The 20,686-nt window shown below is 34.0% G+C and overlaps 1 protein-coding gene across 11 annotated transcripts in view; it reads right to left on the bottom strand.

The window, feature by feature from the left end:
* The window catches only part of KCNRG (potassium channel regulator), a 110,069-nt gene that overhangs the window by 43,208 nt on the left and 46,175 nt on the right, over window positions 1–20,686 (bottom strand). For 2 of the 11 annotated variants that reach the window (XR_011569713.1, XR_011569714.1), the window contains exon 1: window positions 1,668–2,072. The exons of 8 other annotated variants lie outside the window; for them this stretch is intronic. The gene's annotated coding sequence lies outside the window, so the exon portion shown is untranslated. Of the gene's footprint in view, window positions 1–1,667; window positions 2,077–20,686 lie in introns of those variants that run through there. One more of the 11 variants, XR_011569712.1, reaches the window with a different exon arrangement.

The following is a 20,686-nucleotide window of genomic DNA, read 5'->3' as shown; positions in this document are numbered from 1 at the left end:
TATTGTTAAATTACAAACAATATGTATTTATCTCTAGATGATATAAATTTGGATGGTTTTTATAGAGTGGCCTGATTTTTCCCCTTTTCTCCCTTTAATAATTAGAGCAGTAAAACTATTCCATTTTCATAGGTTACTCTTATGGAATGGCAAAACAAATTAACATCTTTATTCATCTGACAGAAATTATCACTCCATTTGGCAAAAATAATTTGCCTGGCTGATTTATCATTTTAAGAGGCTCTTGAACACAAATGCTAATTCCTAATGGCCCTAACTGTAATCTGGTCTTTGAAACACCTCTAAAGAAACCATCTTCAAAGATTAGTGTTAAAGACTGACCCACAACAATAGCTAACATTTACTAATATACCATGCACTGTTCAAATACCTTTAATATATTAGCTCATTCACATCCTTAAAACAACTGGATGAAGTATTAGCATTAATCCTTTTACAAAAGATCAAATGGAGAAAAAAGTAACTCTTGTAGGGTCACAAACCTAGTAAATAACAGATGAACTCCAACCCAAGCAGTTTGGTTCCAGAGTTCATTCACTTAACCAGTGCACAAAAAGTACCATAGAGATGTAAGTCACATACTATGCAGCCATGATACTACTTGATGATGTCAAATTATTAAATTATTAAAATCCATTTCTCTTCTGATTGTACCTCAGTAACGCAAACCATGCTACCTTCTCCCATTTCCTTCCTTCTTAGTACTTGAGGCATTTTCACACTCGTCTAATTTTAACTCTCACAATGATGTATGTCTTTGTATACTCAAAACATTTATGATTCATCACAAGTTGTTTTACAATAAAAACTAGGAAAAGGTGTAACAATGCCCCAGATTTTTAACTGTTGGATTCTTTAGAGAATTCATAATAACTTGGGATCAGGAAAAAAGCAACCAGTTTTAAAATAATCTTAAAATGTAATCATTTAAGATCAAAGGGAGTCTTTTTTTTTAATCTTAACTAGCCTGGCAACAGGTGAAATAATTCTCTCAAGCAAATGAATAGTTAAAAGGTTTTTAAAGAAGGTATTTAATATTGACAGCTTATCATCTTTTACCGTCCTACCACAGTGCCCAGTTTTTTTGACATTGGATAGATCTGCCGAGGTCTTGTGCTTCTGTTTAGTAGTTTTAAGACTTTGAGGAGAGTTTCTTAATCTGAATCTCAGGTATCCTCTTGTGTAAAATAAAGATAATGCCTACTTCACAGAGCTGTTGTGGGCAATAAACATGATCATTCCGTAAAGCGTTTAGTTAGCACCATGGCAGCCCAGAGTAGTCAATACAATGTATCTAGTTGTTATTACTTTACCAATGCGTGGCACAATAGAAACCCATCTTTGCTAGATTAAGCTCCCTTACCAACCTTTGAAAAAAAAAATCCCACTAAGTGATCCCCAAAACTGCCCATAACCCATTCACCTTTCCAAACTCCGGCAGAATGCTTAAGAACGAGAAGACAGTGAGAGACTAGATTCAATCAAATGTTGCACAGCAAGGTAGAGAATGACCCGGCCTCCAGAATCTGACAGATGCGGGCGGACTCGTTCACGTGCTTGCTACCTGTGCTACCTTAGGGAAATTACTTAAACTCTTTGGGCCTTGGTTTCCTGGTCTGCAAACGGAAAATAATAACAGTACCTACCTCACAAAGTTGTTTTGAGGCTTAAGTGCGATAGCTCCCGTAAAGCGATGACTTACAGCAAGAGCTCTGCAAACAGGCGGGGCTGCTCTAAAGTACACGTGTATCCATACACACGCTCCCAGACACATTCCGTTGTTAGGAGTTTAGACCCTGGCAATAAGCTGTTTCTCTTTTCACCTAAGCTGTACCCCTGTTTGTTTTCGTCAAACAGTAGAATAAATGTCTACCGACTGATAATGTCACCTATGGACCCTCAGGCCCACAGTCCCCACGGCCCCTCCAGCCCCGCGGCTGAGCACAGGAGCTGCACGCACGCGCAGGAAAAGAGGTAGGACTACCGCGGCTGAGGAAGCGAAGGGAGATCGGCGAACACGCGAGGATTCTGCGCATGTTCAAGGCGAGCGGGTAGGAGTAGGAGTTTGCGCATGAGCAGAAGTGTCGGGAAAGCTAGCGTAGTGGGGGTTAGGAGGCGGTATTGACAGCTGTGGAAGTAGCCCGCGTTCCCGGCATGCCCCGGGGCGGCGGGGTTGGCTCTAACGAATTTGAATGAGGAGCCTCAGCGCTTTCGGCGCCATTTTCGAGTGATGCCTGATCTCATCAATCTAGCGGGAGAGACGGAGTAACCTGTCCGAGACTACAGCGCCTTTAAGACTCGGCCGAAAAATCACTAAAAAAATCCCAAAAATTTACTTAGAGCAAAGGGCACTTGGCGGAGCCTCGTCAGGGTTGGCGCAGCGGGTAAGAGCCTGTAGAAGTAGCAGAGCGGGACTCGGGAGGTGGCAGTGGTGGGACCGGCAGGCGGTGGGGGGTGCAGGGAGTGGGGCAGTGGGTCCCCTTCATTTTAATCGCAAAAAAAAAAGTGCAAGGAGATAGGGTTGGGGGGTAATTGGGTTGTCTGAGTGGGCGGCGGCGGGCGGGATGTGGCGGGAGCGCGGAGAGTCGCGGGCGTGGGGGGAGGGGAGCTGCAGTTTGAGCGGGACGCGGACGCGCTGCGGCTCAGCGGCCGCCGCCCAGCGGATCTGTCAGCGGGACCCCCCGCCCGGGGCCGGGGCCGCGGCGCGCTGGGGCTCGGCCAGCCGCGGCTCCTTGACAGGCGGAGGGGGACGGGCGCCCCCTCCCCCGCCGTGGGCGAACCGAGCCGTCTTTTATCGCAGTTTCCCCGGCCCGCGGCGGCCGTCTTCCCGTGACAAGAAACTTGAGGTCGGGGGAAAATTGAGGACCCGGCGTAGCGGGTGCCTCCGGTCCGACACGCGGACAGTCCTCCCCGCGGGACCCAGCCGTGTGTATTGTCGTCTCTGACGCCAAAGCGGGAGATGCCCTCGCGATGTGAGTCTGTCCACGCCGCCCTCCGGCTCCGCGCCCCTGGGTCCCGGCAGGGGTAGCACTGACCCGGGTCTGGCTTTTCCAATTTGGGCAAGATGGGGCGGGGGCAGGCTTTTGAGGTTTTAGCGGGCTCCTAGGAAAGATGCTGGACTTTCGCTTTTTGCTCGGGATTTTGGTCGTTTGCTCTCACGGTGTCGTCCTTTCTTGGGGGGGGGGGGGGGGCGGGGGAGTGTTCTTGGGTGAGATGAAAGATGGGGCTTCGACCTTGCGATTTCCTTCTCCCAGCCGCACGTTTCTTAGAAGACTTTTTCCTTCTCCAGCCTTTGAAACATGTCGCAAGGGGAAAAAGGCAATCTTTGAAACTGTTGATGTTTTCCTCCCGAAAAGTCTTTCCCCGGAGAACTTAACGGTAATTTTGCAATCCCCACCTTTTCTTGGGAGCGCTCTTGACTTCGAGGCGGAGGGGAAAGGGCTGTTATTTGCCTTTCCCTTTAGTGATTTTTTCCTCCTCGTAGTTTCTACCAATTTTTGCTCGACTGCACTTGAATGATTTGAGCCAGTGACGGCTTTAACTTTAATACTTTATAGGTAGATAATGGCCTTTGTAAAATTCCTCATTAAAAATGTACTGGATCTTAAATCCTTTTCTGCGCTGAAGGCACCCTAGATTAACCCTTTGCTGGTGTGATGTATTGCGTATGGGGCGCGCGACTCTGGGTTGCGAATATGCAGGAGTTGATTTTTGCAGCAGCTATTCAATTGTTCGAAAAAGAGGAATAACGCTTTCAGTCACACACTTCTTAGGACTGCCTGCCTAAAGTTTACCTCCCCCACCCCGCCCCTGGAATTGATGTAACGATTGATTGAGTTCTTATTTCTGTGAAGATTGGGGGACCCGCCCTCACTTAGAATCTTTCCCCGAAGAGAATAGGAGAGCGCAATGTGATGTTTTTCAAATGGTGTCTAACGGAGCTCCCAAAACACCGAACTTGTTACCCCCTGATTGGCTGGAAGGAAGCGGGACTGGGGGGTTTGAATGTTGAACACTAGATTATAATTCTTGACTTTCCAAAAAATTACACTTTTAGAAAACCACGTAATGAAACGTTAAGACGAGGAATTCAAAAGCTGGTGTGTAGTATTTTTTTCGTCCATAAAGGATTTTCGAGTGATTTTTAAATGTATATTAAAAGTAAAACCTAGAGAAGACAATTTTCGCAAAATTGTAATTCTGCTGGCTGAGATTACAGGACTTTTATATATTTGCCCCTGTTCTCTATTGGTTAAAAACTGAGTTTGGGTGTTTTTTTTGTTCCTCTGACAGAAAATTTTCATCTTAAGCTACATGTATTTGTCAGATGCAGATTACGGAAGAATTGTTTCTTTTATTTCCATGAAAAGAAACTTTAATTTTCTTAATGTTAAGAACAAGCTTTTCCACATTTCCCACAGAAATTGAATACATTTTTTAAACGTTTCACAGATAATTTTAAATATATAGGTTTTGCTAATTTAGCCATTGCAATTGACTTAAAACCTTATTTACAAGAAATATATGTTGCTTAATTTAGGCAATACAACAGGTAAGTAGCACAGGTGCAGTGTGTATGATTTCATTCGTAAATTCATTATGAAGAAATGTATAGCATACAACACTGTGGATGTGTTGTATTTGATTTTCAGTTGATTTTTGTTTGATGTTGCTTGAGACAACCGTCAGTGTATTTCTACTTATTACAAAGCTTGTCATTCCGTTTAATTGTATCTTGATAAAAGGCGGGTGTGGTTTACAAAGAAAATCAGTTAACTCACTGATAAACAAGATAGCCATAGATGGGTTTTGAAATATTTTTTAATAGAAATTTATACTTTTTATGAATAGTAATTGAAATTTTGAAACTTAAAGAGTTTGTATTCTCACATTAGGTCAAATATACATTGTTAGAAAATATTCAGATGAAAAGATCCTAGGACTTTTTTTATAAGTCTGTGTAAATCTATAAATATAATTTATGTTAATAAGTGGAATAGCTGAATTTATAAATCATACTATTTTATATTGCCTTCAACACAGGGATTAGAACGACACAACCTATGTTCATTACTTTTTTTCAGAGCTGTTTATTTTGAATCATCTGTTGAAAATTTCATGAGATGCTAATTATCCTCTCTAAAATTTGCTTTAATGAAATTGTATGAAACTCTATTTCTATTTTTAATGTAATTTTACCTAAAATACCAGAGTCAGTAGGTTTTGCTGTTTTAGGTTTTGAGCTTTAATTTTCATTCAAATTGTTACGTGACTTGTAGAGTTTTGAGGGTGGGGTGGGGAAAGACTTTATAAATTCCGCCAGGCTGGTTAAATTTAACCATACTGTTTTGGTTTATGGGGTTTTTTGTTTGTTTTAGGAGGTGATAGGTGCGGGATTGTTACATTTAATACATCTTGAAAAGAAGTGAAGAGATTCCTTTATTGTAAATACTACACTGAAGCTTGAGAACACACTAGCACCTAAATAAAATCCACAGCATTCACAGTATTTTCCCATTTACGTGGTGCTAGTAAGAGGAAGATTTTGGTTTTAGGCTTGTGGGCATGTAGATAGTAGTTTCAACAGATGTATATTAAGTATATTAACTATATTTCTCTGCAAAAATGGACAGTTCTAATTTATTTTTTACTGTAAGGACTAGAAAAGTCTTACATTACCACAGGAAAACAATGGTGAGGAAAAGTGTTGATATGTCATTCAGCTCTTTTTAAAGCTATGTTTGCATGTTTTGGGGCAGAGGGAACTAGAGAAGGCAAGGTCTTCCTGGTAGCATTGATCTTCATTTGTTTGCCCTTCATTCTGTTTTATAAAAGTCCAGTTTTAGACTTTGTGTTAATGCTGATAAGTTGTCTTAGTTGTACATTTACAAAATGTAGCCTCAGGTGTTTGTGTAACACAGCTTTTTTCCTAATCAAATTAATAATCACTTTTAATGTTCATCTAGAGCTAAGGATGAAAATTTCAAAATAGCTTTCATATTCTGGAGCCCTTCTTTCATCATGCTTTGTATACTGCGTTTTTGTTTGTTTTTGGTTTTGTGGAGACATACATATTTTTATCTTTATGTAAAGCAATATGTAGTAACTGTTCAGAATGTCACAAAATAACTTCAATCAGAAATACTAGTCAGTTGATTTGGTTTACAAAAAGAAAAAGAATGCCCAGTGACTATATTAAATATTTCTTCTACATGATACATAAGCTTTCTCCAGTTAAAAATATCAGTATAAACTTACACACGATTTTGAAATTTTATTCTATAAAAAATTTGTCTACTCTAAAATACTGGCCTAAAATTGACTGTCCTTTTTTTTTCCTTTTGTTAAATGAAGCTTGAGTAATCGTCACTGATTTCTCTTTAACCCTTTTTTAGAAGAAACAGAGTATGTGTCTGATTATAACTAGAAAACACCATCTTAGAAAGAATTGTCAGAGTATTACTATACATGTAGTTTTACTTTGTTTTAATTCAGCAAACTTAGAAACACTATGTGCCAGGCAACAATTTTGGCATGTTGTTAAAATTCAGACTATGACTTTCTGAGATTTGGTAGCCTCAAATCCCTTAAGACCAAAGGAAATCAATAATAAACTACCACTTTTCTTTCAAATAAGTGTCAAAATGAGATTAAGCCACTTTTGCATTTTTTACAAGTGACAGTACTAGAACTTTAAAATCATTATTAATATTAACAGAAGTAAATCAGTTGTAGAGTATCACATTACTAATATGTGTTTATGGATTTTTCTTATTAATTGCATGAACAAATGACTCTAGAACCTTCCTAAGAACACTGCTTTCTGGTAGGGAAATGATTTTCTCTTGCCTTTTTTTTTCTTTGCCTGTTTTAAAGATACTTTAAAGCATCTTTCTTTTAGAAGGATAAGTTTAAAGTAGTAGAATTGATATTAAATAGATATGTGAATTTTAGTCAATATTTTTTATCAAATTCTGAGACATTAAATACACTTTTGTTTAATCCTGTCCCATTTCACTAAAGAGTCTTTGTACTGGAAAGACTTGCAGGTTCAAAGTGTAAAAAGCTGTGTTTTGTAATAGATTTGAATTTTACTATTTCAAGATTTTTTAACATCTTTTTTATCATAAACATTTGGTTTAATATTTGTCTTCTGTCTGAACCTCTTTGTACTTTATTATTTAGTATTTTTTCTTTCCCTGCTATTTAAAATCTTAACATTTGGCATGGAATACATATTGGCTTCTTCTATTATTCTGTGATTTTTAAAATTAAGATAGCTTCATTTTCTATATATTCATATATAGAAAACTGTATCTTTTGAGGAACACTATGTAGAAATTATTCTAGTATTTTTAAATGTCATGGTTTCAGGATTAGTGTTTGCAAGTTATATATGTGTGTTTTTTGTCATTAAACAATCAGATATTTGGCTTCAGAGGATTAAAGGATTGTTTTATTTTAAATAAAAGTGGAAAACTCAGTGTTGTGGTTCACATATATGTATTATAAGCCTTTTGTAATTAACTAATATTTTTATACAGTTGATCATCACTAAGTTATTAAGATTCAGGTAAAACAAATGAAAACACCCTTACATACATATAGTTACACCACCTCTACTTAGACACATTAAACAAAACAGTAGCTCAGCATTCATCTACTTATTACTTACAAATATTTTAATATGTCTTAAAAGTAAATGCTAAATTTTCTTCTGTTAGATTGTAACATCTTAAAACATTTGGAAATAGCAGTGTTATTATTCAGTCAGGCTTGACAAAAGACTAAAGTTAAAAATAGTGGTAATTTCTGTCATTAAAACATAATTTGGGAAGAAAAGTAGTTAAAATTTTGTCTCTATCACTTGAAAACTTTTTAAACTGTGTGGATTTTATGAGTTTAAGAAGCATAGACAAACTGTATTTCTATTTTCTTTATGGAGTCTTCTTGACCAGTCCCCTAACAACTACCTACATAAATACACACACTCATCTACACTGCTTTCAAAATGAATGCCCTAAAGAGAAATGAAAGCAGAAACATATTAATCTGATTTGTTTGAAGAGGCTTCGGATGATAAAGCATATCACAGGTGTTTCTAATCAAGATATTTCTATTTTTAAAACGTTATTGTCAAGTTAGGGTTTCTTTGAACATAGGCAAAATTGGGGTTGTTTTGAAGATCTTACCTCTGTGTTCAGGGATCAACTGTGAAACTGCAGGAGGCGGAAATCTGTTGAGTGTCTTCATGCTATAATACATGACATTTTTATTGCAGGTTTTGACCTTTAGGAGAGAGCCAGTTCTGGAGAACAAGCTAACTTCTTTGATTGAACATATAATGCATTGGAACATAATAGGAGATTAAGGTACACTAATGAATTTTAAAAGCATACAATTTTATATCCAATATAATTGAGCTAGACAGTTTGTAAAGCTAGAACTTTTTGCTAAGCTAAAATCAATAAAGATTTATTAATAGATAGAAATCATCCAGTGAAGTGGCCACAGTTGAGTTCTCTTGATTTATTAAAACTTCAGGTTTTTTTAATGTATATATAATTAATGTTCTTATCATTTGGTCTTTAGTCCAACTCCAAGTGAATTTACTTATTCTAAAAATGAATGTATATATATTTTTTCTTTTTTCTTCCTAAGGTTATTATGACATTGTTATATGTAAAAGACTTAAATAGTGGATTTTTCATATTATAAAATGGTAGATTTAAATCAGATGGAATTTGGTGCTTTGCTTTGCTCTTTGACAGGTATAGTAGTAGATGGAGCTGCAAAATCAGATAATGAGAATATTTTAAGAGATTTGAAGTATTCCAAGTACTGTCCTAACCAAAAGTGGCAATTTGGTTGAAACTGAAAAACCCACTTTCCTAAGCAGAAACTAGCCTCTTACTCATAGGACTCTGAGTAAAATACTTAAATTGTTCATATCAAAAGTTGCAAACGGTTTAAAAATAAACTGTAGGATTCCAAAACTTCCAGTGACTTGTTGTCTTTACCTCCAAAATACTTTATCACAGATAAAATGATTTATACTTTTCTAGCATGTTTATTTGCTTTGAAAGAAGATTTATTTTATAGTTTTAACTGAAATTTTCAGATACTTAGCTAATAAAATTTTGGCTGTCTTCTGAATTGTAGTCTGGTGTAGTGATAACTCATTGAACAGTATTACAGTGTATTCTTTGGTTAATTTTTGAGTAGTAAAGTATTACATGAAAAATTATTAGCCATAATGTTTTTTAAAATGCTATTTGCTAAATAAAGTGAGGTTTACTAAAAAAAAATTACACACTAATTTTTTTTTTAATTTTTTCACCTAAAAAATGCTTGCTTTATGTATTTAAGATACAGGAAATTACAAAGTAAGAAAAGTGTAATTTAGTCTTAAGAGTGAAGTGTATTTATCATATGGTCCTAGAACTGTTTTTATCTTTAAAAAGTGTTTTTTAAAAAATGTTTTAAGTATATTATCAGATGTGTGTTTTAAAATGTTTGAACATTGAGATACATATCAAAATAAAAAATCAGATATTTCTGTTTCATTTGATAATCCAGGAATGTGAATCTGTTAACAGTTATCTTTAAGTAAAATGTTAAAATTTGATAGAAATCAGTTTGATATAAAAGTGAAGTTCAGATATTGGTGTCATTGTACTGTAAAGTGGTTGCTTGAGATAAATACAAGATGCAGAAAGTCTTTATAACTTTACTTTGAGAATGTGAATTTTTAAAAAGCAGCTTAATTTGGATAGAATGAAAATGACTACAGTTTTTTCCCCTTTAACTTAACCAGTGTATTCTAGGTGAGAGAATATGAAAATGAAAAGTAAAAAATACAATTTCTGGGGAAGAGTGAAAAAATATAATTATCTAAGAGGGAAAAAAAATCCAAGTTCAGCTTATCACCTTCAATCAAGATATCTTTATACACAGCCTTAAAGGGGGGAAGAGAGACAGCTTTTGAGTTTATATTGTGAAAAAGATGTAAATCCACACAGTTATTCCTAATTTAGAGAATTTATGATTTGTGATCTCTGAAATTGTCAAAACTTACTGTTTGGATACAAGTATTCAGAATTAGAAAACTGTCCCATCTATATAGCTTATAAACTTCCAAATTTTTAGCTTAGTTAAGAATATCTAAAAGAATTGTGCAGATATTAACCGTTTTATTTGGTCAGTTCTTCAGAGTAAGAAACTTTAACATAATTAGTAGTGTGTGTTACTTTAGGAGACAGGTTAATAAGGGCTTTTACTGCTGTATGTGATTGGCTATCCCTTAACTACCCCTGAAAGGACATTTTGTAAGAATTTTGGCTGTTTTAAATTTACAAACCTGGTTATCTATCTAAACCTTAACATGTAGTTCTTTATAACAAGATAAGATGAAAAGGATTTATCCTGTTATATTTTTTCAGTGATTTGTCTTATTTGTGAAATATTTATATTTTTGGTTAAATGCATTTTCAGGATTAAATAACGTTTATTTTAAGGAAAATCCTTAGCTTTTCATAAAATACAGTTATACTGTCAGTGTTCTAGTTTTATTGAAAGAGTTATCCTTAGGGGAAAAGAATATTTGGATAAACTAGAATAGAGGCAATTTAACGTATATACATATGAAGGGACTTGAAATTATTCATTATTTGTTACTGATGTATAATGCTGGTATATAAGGATAACTTATATTTTAAAAAGTTTGTCAGCTGTAACCATTTTCTTTGAGGTCTACCATGTTGCCAAGGATTCATTAAAGAGTAGATAGAATTTCTTAATGAAAAAATTTTTAATGTTTATTTGAAGTAGTTTTTGTACATGTGTGTATGTTTTCTTTTTTGACTAGTAAATAGATCCTTAATCTGTTTATTTTCTTCATATAGACCTAATGTATCAGAATTGTATTTTCTGATGAGTATTTTCAAAAAGCACTGTTTAATTAATGTCTGGACTTAATTTTTTTTTAATAGCATTTTGAAGTAAAATTTCAGTTCTCAGCACCACAAACCACTTTTTATATTTCATTAACATATGTGATTTGGCTTAGTTTTACTTTCCTATTTTCATGGTTAGAGTCACTTGGAAGAGAAAAATGCAGCCTGATTCAAATGTAGTTACTAAGACTGATTGGGTAATAGTTTTTTTAATTTATTACTGTTTCTAAATGTCTTAATTTTTAAAAATTGTTAATATTGCTGTTATTCTTTTTTATTGAAAGCTTTCATACTAAACAAATATATTTAATAATTTTGTTATCCTGTGATCCTCAGAATTTTTTTAAATTAATTTTGTTATTAATATTGAGCTGCTGCTAAGTGGAAAAATTACTTTTTCTCTTTTGATAAAAATTAAGATTGAGGTTTTTAATAAAGTATCCAAATTGTAACTATTACTTTATCTTATACTTTTATTTTAATCTCACACCTAGCCTTCTTGACTAGCTATTTAAACTTACCAGCCCATTCTTGCATCTAAAAAATTTACAAATGTCCTAATTTTTCTGACTTAAGTATTTTTCAGAATCAGAAATACTTAAGATGTTAAAGAATAAAATTTTTTTTTAAATTTAAAATTATGAGTCCGTAAATAGAATCACATTTAAGTTTAAAGATAATTTGACAGAACAAATATTTCTGTTAGTCATCAATTGATATTATGTACTTACTAAGTTTTTAGCTTTGTATTACACATTCAAAGGTTAATTACATGTGGAAAGTTTTTTTAATAATTGGAGTTTTTGTAAAAGCTTCTGGGGTAAAATCTTACTTGCTGATAGTATCTGATGTCAAACATATGATGCTGATTAGATATGTGGAACCTGGGAGACTGGAGCTCTTTATAGGCATAATATAATTTCATCTCTTGATTAAAGTTTAGATACTTTCTTATATTCTAGAATAACGGGTAGGGGAGATATTCTTTATGAATTCACCCTGAAGCTTGTTCACACTCTTCTGAGAATTTTGATAATTGAGCAGTTAAATCTAAACTAGGAACTGAAGTGTCATTAAGGAAAAAAATTAATGATGTATGTAGATACATTACAGGTTCCCTTTCTAATCAAAACACCGATTTTGTCTTTAATTCTCTCTCCATCCCACTTTTTAAAGAAAAAATTGCTTCTTACTAATATTATCATGTAGTGATACAGGCAGACCTGCTAGATAGGTTGAGCTGAACCAGTTTTTCCTTCTGTGTGCTAAGTTGCATGTGCTTTTCTCAGCTTGCTGCTTCAGTAGCAGCAACAGTGAATAAGTATCACCAACAGCCCTTGTTCTTGCTCTTCACAGTTTGGAGCAGGGACTGGGAGATTGCTGCTGCTTGTCAGCTGTTGTACAGAATAGCATCAATATGTAATAATGGTGGCCAATGGAGCCTGCACCCACCAGCTTTTACAGACGATGTGGGAAGGGCCCAACTATCAGTGAAACCCATATATAGTAAAATGAATACATTCTTTGACAAAAAGGTATTTTCTTCCCAAAACAACTTAAATAGAACAGTTAGAGGCTTATAGTTCTCAAGACATTGTATTTTACTATTTACTCTGGTTTTATTTTATTTTATTTTATTCAGTTATTTACATGTGTTTGAATGGAAAACTGTCTTGATTCTGAAAGTATTTATGGTATGTTTCATGCTTTTCACTTTTAAGCTGGTAAGCTAGAATAAATTATTAATGGTTGTTGATAACCCAAGTTAGGTAATACACTGAGGAAAGAAAAGTTGACTGTGGTGTCATAGGAGTGTTTATTTCACTTTGGGACCATATTCTAAGCCCATAATGCCTATATTTTATAGCCCAGTCTAAACAAGGCCAATTTTTTTTTTATTTCACTGTAACTAAAAAGAACAACAAACTGTACTGCTTGGGCATTGTGTATACAGACAAGGTGGGCTACAGGTGGAAGCCCATAAATCTTTACTTTTTTGTATTAGTAAAATAATGTCTTATATCTGAAATTAGTATTTGGGAAGTTAAGATAATTCTCAATCTTTTGGAAATAAGACTGTAATTTCAAGTAGTATAGAAGAGTTGTTTTTACTTTTAATTATTTGAATTTGCAAATGTACATAATCTAAATGCTGTGTATATATTTTTCTCTTTTGTTTCCAAATTCCAGTAGGTTGTAGCTAAAGGGAAGTGAATATTGGATTTCTATTAAAGTTCAGATTTCACTTGTAACATTCTTGGAAAACTTATAAATGAAGGTTTTAGCATATAAGCCTAGTGCCCCAGTTCTTAAAGTCCAACATTTACATAGCATTCATTCTTTTGAAAAGATAATCATGGGGTGTCTTTTTGTTTGGTTGGTTGATTTTTGTTTTTTTTTTCCCCCTAATACTACAGTGTTTCATTAATATGCTGATGTAATTTAACAGATAACATTAATTACTGTTACCTATCCTTAACCAAAAAAGTGTGTTACATAATGTTTTATATTGGAAACATCTTGTTATTACTGCTAATTACTGTGTAAAGTGTCTGTGGACTACCTATACCAGAATAACCTAGAATAAAGCATTTTTCCAGATGTGTTGAACCAGAATCTGTGGAGCTGGACTTAGGGATCTGTGTTTTTTTTCAAGTGCTAAGTGAGATGTTTTGTCGGGGTTTTTGTTTTGTTTTGTTTTCAGAAGTATCACATGTGAGAACACTGCCCAAAATTATTTAGGGGAGGATTCTTCACACCAATGAGCCATTTACATTATCTGCTTTTTTTTTTTCCCTCTAAGCTCAAAAACTAATTAATGAATCTTATCATTTCTTACACAGTAGCTCTAAATCAAGTCTTGGTATTTCTTCCATTGTTAGATTATTCTTTCATATCATGAAAACTTTATTTTTGTTCAAGTACCTTGGGCCAAATTTTAAGTTTGTTTGTTGGTATATTTAGTATACTTCTATTTAACCCGTACTTGATGAAAACAGAAGGAATTGATCACTTGAATTTTTTAAATTTCCATTTAGGTAGTACCTGTTTATCTTAAATGTACTTCTAAATATGTATTGGAGAAAATTCAGAAAGGGAACCTTTCATATGCTGCTTGTGGGAGCATTTGGCAACACCCTGCTAAAGGATGAAAATATACATAGGTTTTAGCTCAACACTTTCATTGCTACATGTTTTATATAAACTCAGACATTTGTAGTAAAGGCTTATTTATTTTTACTTTTAATAGGAAAAAATTGAAAGCAATGTAAATGTTAAGCAACAGAGAATGGCAAATTGTGACATAGTCATGTGATGAAAAATGTTTGTTATCCAGCTATTAAAATGAGAGCCATGTGGATCACCACAGATGAATGTCTTCTAATACTTGAATTTGTAGTAATAGTGTAAAAGGATGCATAGGAATTAAATACCAAATTCAGGATTATGATTATGTCTTAGAGAGGGAATGGGATCCAAGGTATGGGACAAAAGGGACTCAGCTATATGTAAAGTCTTTTATTAAAAAAAATAAAAGCAAAGTAAGCGTGACCAAATATTAGAATTCAATACAGCTTCATTGGAAGGCCAAGGGTGGGATATGGGGATTCATTTTACTATTCTGCTGACTTTTCTGTAGATTTGAAGTATTTATTTTTCAGATAAGTTTTTACTATGTACAGTCATGTTTGGTGAAGATTCTCTATAGTAAGATGTACAATTGGAATTCTGCATTAAGAACATGGATTTGGGTTTATTGTATTCTGTGTCTTGTAAGTGTTTAACAGTTGGTGTATAAACTACAACTTATAACCATGGCCCACAGAAATCAAACATTCTAACCAACTTAAGCTGCTAGGATATTTTAAAATTCTTTTATTTTTAAAGATGAGCTCTACTGTTTCCTTTCTTTGCCTGCTGGCATTTAATCTTCCTACTCTTATAACTAAAGGACGACCATGGAAACAGTTTCTCTTTTTTTATCACTACTCTTTCATTTACTCTTTAATTCAAGCAATTTCATGACTCTGTTTTCTTTGGTTTTGACCATAGATCATAGCAGACTGTTTTCAGAAATTTCTTCATGCATCTTAAGCTCCAACTTAAGCTTAGCATTTATAGTGTATTACAGTAGAATTCTTGGAATTGGGTAATATATGGATTTGTACTTTTCATGTGTATGTGTGTGAGAAAAAGAGATTGTTAAGTGTGGAGGTATGGTACTGAATTTATCTTAAAATATCTGCAATTATATGATGTCCTCCAGAAGCCTCAGTGTATTCCAAGTTAGACATTAAAGTATGAGTTTTAGTTACATTTACAGATTCAACTTTTAAACTTCAAGAGGGTAATAGCAATAGAGAAATGAATTTTAAAAATTAGTGATAGTACTCTGAAATGAAATACTAATATATAAATGCTGCTAGGTATTTCTAACCTGTATTTGTCCTGTGCTACATAAGGACTGAAAAACGATGATTGTCAACTTGCTGAAAATTTTCTAACTTACATAATGTGATCAAAGTTTTTTGAGGCTTTCTTGGTTTTTTTTTCCTAGGTTATTAATAAAATGAAGACCATAGTATAACAAGCCCCCTACTTAGCCCTGCAGTTCTTACCTTGTAAGTATTAACTGACTGCCCTCCTACCATTGCTATAAAAAAGTTACTGTTTGGCATTATGCTTTGGTTTATTTCTGAATTTTTTCCTACTGTCCTAGAATGATAACTTTCTAACTTTTTCTGGCCCCCAACATGTTGAAGTTTGATACTAACTTTCTCCATTTTAGAGCACAAATAATGCCATTGCCTTGGGTAAGTTTTCTGTCTTGGAAAGGATTTTACAGCTCGGCCCTCCCATCTCTATATCTGAGAATCATAATTTTAAACCCTTTTCCTTCAAAGGAACTTACAAATAAGTAGTAGTTTACTTATTGTCATCATTATTCAGGTTTACTAACAGTTATTTTGTGGTTTTAGAAATTGGAATGTCCTCTCCACCTGAGAGTTATTTTCATTTATCTTACATTTCACTAGATTATACTTCTGACTTCTTGTGACGTGCTTAAAATTTAGCTGTTAAACTTCAAGAGGTGGGAAAAACAGGAAGGCAATCCCTTTTCCTTCCTTTTATATATACACATGTGCACCTCCTTCTTAGAATAAGAAACATTTTTACCTTGATTCATTTTACTTTTGGGAAACTTACAAATGCTAAGGGAATAATTCTAATAGATTAGCTAAAATTAATATCATATCCCTAGAAAAACTGTTGAAAACAAGGTTATGATAAATGCCCAATATACTTATTTCCTTAAATTTGAGACACTGAAATCAGTTACCAAAAAGGTTAGTTATCATGTATTCCTTCAGTTAATTTTACATTTGTAAACAAAAAATTCAAGTGCTCCTGGTTTTTTTTTTCTTGATATTGAGGGATGGCCCTATTTAAATGAAAACTAGTGCTTCAGATGCTTCTCTTACATTACCTCATACCATTGCATTAATGACCCAGTAAATAACGTGTATGTGTCAAGGAGTGACTTTTTATCATAGATCAGGCATTGAACTCAGTAAGTAGTTTTAGGGTGGGAATGAATTAAATATTGAAAATATAATAATAAGCCAGTTTGAAGAGTAGTAGCCAAATGCCATAGATCACTTCTTTTTCTAATTTTTTCCTTTTATATTTTTGTTTCTGGAAAACTAGAATGGAAACCGTTGCAAATCCCCAAAGAATCCTATATAATCCAGGCTTGGGTTTCATAATTGGTCCCTTGGAAGCCAGCTCAGCTTTTTCTTCAACTTAACTCTTAGGAAAAGAAATCTTTTCAATTGGTATTGCACTCTTACTGTAGACTGGAGGGCAGTACACTTTTCAAAAGGCAGTAGATAGCATTTAATTTCCAGTAGATTTGTAAGTACTGATGATGTCACATTCTTAAGCTCATTTCATCTGTTTTATTTATTTCTAAGCAAGCAGCTTTTCTTGGATACTCTCCAGCCTCTTTTAAAACACAGGTCATTTGCTATATTTCATAGTTGGAATGCTTTCTCTTGTTTCTTTAGGTAATATGCCTGGAGTTCCCTTTAGTCTTAGATACTAAAATAGTGATGTTTCCAATTAAGCTATACCCAGAAAAATAGGCCCATAGTGACAGTGGTCATTGATTCTTCATGGTGGTGTGTGTATTCCTTCTCTCTCTCATGTTTATTTTAATGCCATTGTTTCTTTAAGATATTTTTTTTAACTATTTACTTGTGGAACATAGATGTTCCAGAAGTTATGGAATAGTATTGTTTCATATGTTTGATACTGTAAAAAATGATAGTGTTTTGGATTCATTTCTACAAGTTGAGTAGAGATTAAATATTTTTCAAGTTTGGTTTTCAGTTTTAAACTCTTAAACTTCTGTTGCTTAACATAAAATATTCAGAAATAGTCACACTTCGTCCTACTTTTTTCCTTTCTTGAGCTATGTTTTTGATTTTTATATATTTCTGTTTTGTGAATTTAAAATAATATATCATTTGGTGCAAAATAAAATAGCATCTTTAGGTTCATTGTCAGCAGTTAATATTATTGCTTCTGTCTCTTTAATCTACCACAAAAAATTTTGACCTTGACTTCGTAAATTAGGAAGATCTCCTGGAGTAGGAAATGGCAACCCACTCCAGTAATCTTGCCTGAAGAAATCCCATGGACAGAGTAGCCTGGCAGACTACAGTCCACGGGGTCACAAAAGAGTCGGACACAACTTAGCAACTAAACAACAACAAATACCACTCATGAGGAAATTTTAATTATCTTGAATAATTTTGCAATGTGAATATTTCTGGGAGATGTGTGCCAAAAGAGGAAAAAAACAAATTGCTCTTTTGGCACTTGGATTAGTAAAGGATATTATAATCTGAAGCAGAAAATGTTATAGGGTGCTAGGTACTGTCAGAATTTGGTGGTGAAGAAAGATTTGCAAACTTAATAATATCATCAACTGATATTTAGTAAACATCAAATCTAAACTTTTAAAGCTATATATATTGTTTTATAATTTGTGAACAGAGATAGTTCATGATATGTAACAGCCATTTTCCAGCATTGTTCAAATAACTTTTTGAGAAGCAGACAATGCTTAACCAAATACCAGGTGTTCCTGTTCTCAAATTTTGTTTATTTGACATATATATGTTTAAGAGAATGGGTTAAATTTGAGCTTTAATGATTAAGGCAATGCTGTGTTTTTTATCTCGCTAGAATTATAGCTAAAATTTGAATTTTAACGCCAAAACTATAGAAAGGGAGTAAATACATTGTTCTCCCACCCTGAACAACTTCTCAGCTCAAGATGGATGACTCAAAGAAGAATAATAGAAAACATACTATTTATGAACTGACTTTGGATGTTTTCTTAGGAAATGAAGGCAAGGCCGAATTTAATAGCACAAGCCTTGATTTAAGTAAGAAATAAGTACACAAATCTAATGAACTCTATTAGTATAATAGCTAAAATATTAGCATAATAGGGATTTCAAGTTCTAAGCATAAATATAGTAGGTAACATCCCAGACTGTTCTCTGCAGTTTTACCATTTGCCTATTTGTCTGAAATTTGAGTCTACAAAATTACCTCTCTGTAAAAATAGGAATAAGTTGAATGCAGATTGACATAATCGTATATCCAGTTGTCTGCAATCACACCTGACTTTTTGCCTAGACTGTCAGTTGTACTCTTCCTGTTACTTCCGATAAATTTATTAAAATTGCTTTCAGTTTTATTTTCCTTAATTTGGTTCTACAAGTTGTTTCTTATGCTTCTGGAGTTTGGTGCTCTATAGTCAGAACTTAAAATTGGCAGTTTGTCCTCCAAATCCTTAATAAGACAGGTTAGTAAAATGCAGTGAATTTTTTTATAAGTCAGTTTTTAAATTGATCTGTATTCATCTTACTTTAGCCCTCAGAATATTAGAATTAGAACCATAATAAATAGACTTCTTCCTTAGTGTTATAAATTGTATTTATATCTGTAATAACTCTGTGATAATAGAAAATAAAAGTCTTGTAAGGGAGCAGGTTTCAGTTTAGCATATAACTTAATTTGGGGCCCTGATTTGTCTTCTAAAAATAGTTTTTGTATTTTGAGCTAAACATTCCCACGTCCTTACACTGGTTCTCACAATATGAATTCTAGACCATTAGTATCCTGAATATTTCACTTTGGATCTGCCACATTTGGGCAGTATTTCTTTAAAAATACTGTCTATAGAACTGAACCCAGCATACTCAGTGTGGTTTGAGGTACAAAATACAGTATGTGTCTTATGAATAGGATACTTAAATTATGTATCCTGATTCCACTTTCTGTTTGTCACAGTACTGTTGGTTCATGTTGAATTGTAGGCCACTAAATCCCTAAGTCTGCCAGAAGTGTATTTCAAATCCTACTGTAAATTTGGATTCAGCAGGTTTTTGTTGAATACTTGTTCACTTCTCGATGTGCTCATTAAAGTTTAAGATTTTAGAGTCTTAACACCAGGTTCATGAAGTAGCCATTAATAGGTCCGTTTTACAAAGAGGAAACTGAGGCTTTGTGTACTAAAATATTTTATCCAAGATCTTGACTTATAAGGGACAGAGCCAGAGTTCCATCTTGAGTCTTCTGGCTCCACATTGACCGTTCTATTTAGTTGCTGCCTCAATAAATTACTTCTAACTTTATCAATGAAATTGCTCATTTCATTGATAAAGTTAGAAATGTAGAAATTGACCAGTGACTTCTACTGCAGGATGATTTAAGAGTTTAGGAGATATGTTTAGAACTTTTTAATATCTTTGTTAAATACAATAATGCTTTATGTAAAAACTATATGAATTGAATTTAGAGCAGTGTCAGAAAGTAAATGTACCTAAGCAAAAATATTAATGAAAACAAAATATGAGAGGTGAGGGGGGAAAAATCATTAACTTATGTTAAAATACATAATTTTTGTCCTTTTGAAATTCTTGTTGTCTGTTATCTAATATTAAAAGAAAGCTAATTTAAGTTATGTAAATATTTCCATTTACTCAGATTCATTTTCAGATTGACTTAAGCGAGACATTTATTTTACCTCACCTTTCAAAATGACTTTTTTTTCTTAGAAGATCGTAAGAATGAAAAGTTGATACCTCAAAAGCCAGTAGAGATACTTAAGAGCCTGCAGGCCAGAATACAAACAACCAGACTTGGAACTGAGAACTATTGTGTAAAGATTAAAGGACAAGAACTGACTGGTTCTGTTTCCTGAATTTTTTAGATTTTTTTTGGTTCTAAGTTTAGTCATCAGAGTTCCTTTTGTAACTGCTTGGTGAGGATGTAGGCACTATGATGTTTCCAATGGCCTGGGATATAGGAGTGGAGGAATGGCATGGTTTGAACCAGCAAGCATTGCCACATAGCTAGTCTTAATTTGCAAGGAGGATAAGTATGAAATAATGAAACCAGTTATCTGCTCAGCACAGTATTCAGTCCTGGGAGTAATTGTCTGGATTTAAAACTTATTATAAATGGATAGTTCAGTTCTTCAGAGAGGCTGAAGAATCCACTAGAGAAGATAGACTTAAGTTGTCCTTAAATGTATGAATAAATGGAAGGGGGTTTAATAAGTATTTTAGCCTCCGTTAGTAGGTTTGATGAAGATTCAAAGAGCAGGTAGGAATATTCTCCTTAGTGGG

The sequence above is a fragment of the Bos indicus genome, chromosome 12, assembly GCF_029378745.1.
Source record: "Bos indicus isolate NIAB-ARS_2022 breed Sahiwal x Tharparkar chromosome 12, NIAB-ARS_B.indTharparkar_mat_pri_1.0, whole genome shotgun sequence".
In the NCBI taxonomy this organism is placed as follows: Eukaryota; Metazoa; Chordata; class Mammalia; order Artiodactyla; family Bovidae; genus Bos; species Bos indicus.
The sequence above is the reverse complement of the archived record's forward strand: the minus strand, read 5'-3'. Positions and strand labels throughout refer to the sequence as shown.